Source organism: Diceros bicornis, chromosome 3 (assembly GCF_020826845.1).
Source record: "Diceros bicornis minor isolate mBicDic1 chromosome 3, mDicBic1.mat.cur, whole genome shotgun sequence".
Taxonomy (NCBI): Eukaryota; Metazoa; Chordata; class Mammalia; order Perissodactyla; family Rhinocerotidae; genus Diceros; species Diceros bicornis.
Window position 1 is genome coordinate 91,372,561 of NC_080742.1, and position 2,756 is coordinate 91,375,316.

Here is a 2,756-nt window from a genome sequence, read left to right on the forward strand (position 1 = left end):
ATAATGGATCCTATTATTTCATCTTATAATATGTTTTATTAAGTATAAGAAATTATGTATATCCTATTATTCCATTGATATAAGAAACATTGTTATTGGATTTGTATGAGCACACCAAGTTAGTTTTTAAAACATATCTAAAAATAAATTGTAGAAAATCCATCCAAAGTAATGCTCACTCTGTAACATTCAGTAAACACTTTGTGTCTTGATTGCCCTACAGCTCCCACCTTCCTGTCAAGGACGTGGACTTCTTTGTCTCTGCCACCAGAGCATGCCAGGTGACCAGACATGGATCACAAAAGTCGTCCTGCTGGGATTCCAGGTGGACGCAGCACTGGAGTTGGTTTTCTTTGGGCTTTTCTCTCTCTTCTGTAACCTCACCCTTCTGGGGAACAGGATCATGCTGGGGCTTATCTGCTTAGACTCTTGACTTCACATCCCCCTGTACTTCTACTTCTCTCACTTGGCCATCGTTGACATGTCCTATGCTTCCAATAATGTCCCCCAAGATTCTGGCAAATCTTGTGAGCCAGAAAAGAAGCATTTTCTTTGTTCCTTGCATTATGCAGACATTTTTGTATCTGGCATTTGCTCTCACAGAGTGTCTGATTTTGGTGGTGGTGTCCTATGATCAGTTTATGATGATCTGCTACTCCTTACATTCCGCTGTTATCACGAGCTGGATAGTGTGCACAGTCCTGGTCATCACTTCCTGAGCGTTTAGCTTCCTCCTGGCCTTGGTCCATATAGTTCTCATCCTGAGGCTGCCCTTCTGTGGTCCTCATAAAATCAACCACTTCTTCTGTGAAATCCTGTCTGTCCTCAAGTTGGCCTGTGCTGACACTAGGCTCAACCAAGTTGTCATCTTTTTGGCCTGTTTTATCTTAGTCGGGCCCCTCTGCTCAGTGCTGGTGTCATACACATGCATCCTATTTGTCATCCTCAGGATCCAGTCTGGGGAGGTCCGCAGAAAGGCCTTCTCCACCTGCTCCTCCCACCTCTGCGTGATCGGGCTCTTCTTTGGCAGCACCATCGTCATGTGCCTGGCCCCCAAATCCTGCCATCCTGAGGAGCAGTGGAAGAACCTTTCTCTGTTTTATAGTCTTTTCTGAACCCGCTGATCTATAGCCTGAGGAACACAGAAGTCAAGGGTGCCCTGAGGAGAGCACTGTGCAAGGAAAGGCCAGTGTGAGAGAAAGCAGAGATCATCATGGGGGAGGGGGCTTTGCTCCCTGTGAATACAGTGGGTGGCATTTTTTGCCTTGTGCTATAATAAATGCCAAAGTAAAAAAGAATATTATGGATCTAAACATGTAATCGGAAACCATATAGACTTTATAAAATTAAATAGATGAATATCTTCATGACCTTGAGTAGGCAAAGATCTTAGAGAAGATTCAAAAAGCACAAGACATAAATTTGAATGTTGATGTAATTGAGCCTTTTCCAAATTACTCATTCTGCTCATCTAAGTCACTATTAAGAAAGAAGAAATGCAAGTCACAGTCCAAGTGTTTTGTATTTTCTTAAATGTAATAGTCAGTCAGGTACAGCCACAAGAGGAGACAAAGGAGAGGTTCAGGTAAAAACAGTTGATTCTACTCACAGGTCCTGGAGACAGGAGACAGGGCACACCATGCAGGGCCACGTGGGCAAGACTCCAGGGTGCTCAGGGGCAGAAGACAGGAATGAGGGGAGGTTTAGAGCACTGCCTTTGTTGGCATTTCCACAGGAAACACCCAATAAAGAGAGTGGATAATAACTAGTTGGAGTTCTTATAACAAATAAATCTTTACCATGTAAAGAAAGGGAATCATGTAGACTGATAATGCAGGAGAATCCTAAAGCTGAGAATTATTCTGATATTTGGAGCCCAAGTCATCTTACTTTCAATAATTTCACTTTTAATCTGTCTGGCCTCTCTTCTCCCTTGAAGTATAATGTCCTATATAACAATATGTGTTATTGCTTCTTCTTCTTTGCTTGGTTCTCCTCAGTCAACTTGAAAATCAACATGCCCATTTCTGACCTTAATACAACTGCCCATGAATTTCCTCTCAGTTTCTACTGGTATTAAAATGTTCCACTGACAAATTGCTCTGCCATTTGATTTGAAATATCTTTTTGCCAACTTATCACAAGAAGATGTGGACATTCTGGGCTTCCAGGGGTCTACTGAAAACATGTATTAAAAAATATGAAGTAATTTTAAAAAGAAAGAACAGTTTGCAATTGTAAACTTCAAGGTCACCAAATGATGAATTTCTGTTCTCTAAAAGCAAAATAAAATGAAAATAAATAACAAATTATTTAAATAATAAGTAAAACATGATTTTTTCTTGTCAATGGGATTTTCAAACCTAACAAATTAGTTATATCTTTAAATCCCATATCAAATCTTTAAAGTATATTCTTCCCAATTGTGAGAATAAAGTAAAAAAAAAATTATTTTCAGTCCCCAAATTGTAATTATCGAAGGTTAAAGCACTCATGGGACTTTTCAGTGCAGCTGCTGAGAGAGGAAGGTGCCATAGGCAACACCACCACGCAGGTAGAGAAGTAGTGGAGACTGCAGGCCCTAGTGACAGCATCTTCAAGGTGCAACAAAGCCCACGAGTTTTGAAAATTCATGAGAGTCATCAAGATAAATGTTGCCCAAACTTTTCGTAGAGGAGGATGTGAAATAACTACTAGGACCAAAACTATATGTAACAAGAGATACCAAAAATTACATCACGTAGGTAGTTGCAGAT

At 40.3% G+C, this 2,756-nt stretch overlaps 1 pseudogene; it reads left to right on the forward strand.

Annotated features, from left to right (window-relative positions):
* Nucleotides 1-274: 274 nt before the first annotated feature.
* Nucleotides 275-1,195, forward strand: LOC131422565 (olfactory receptor 2A12-like; annotated as a pseudogene).
* The last annotated feature ends 1,561 nt before the right edge of the window (nt 1,196-2,756 follow it).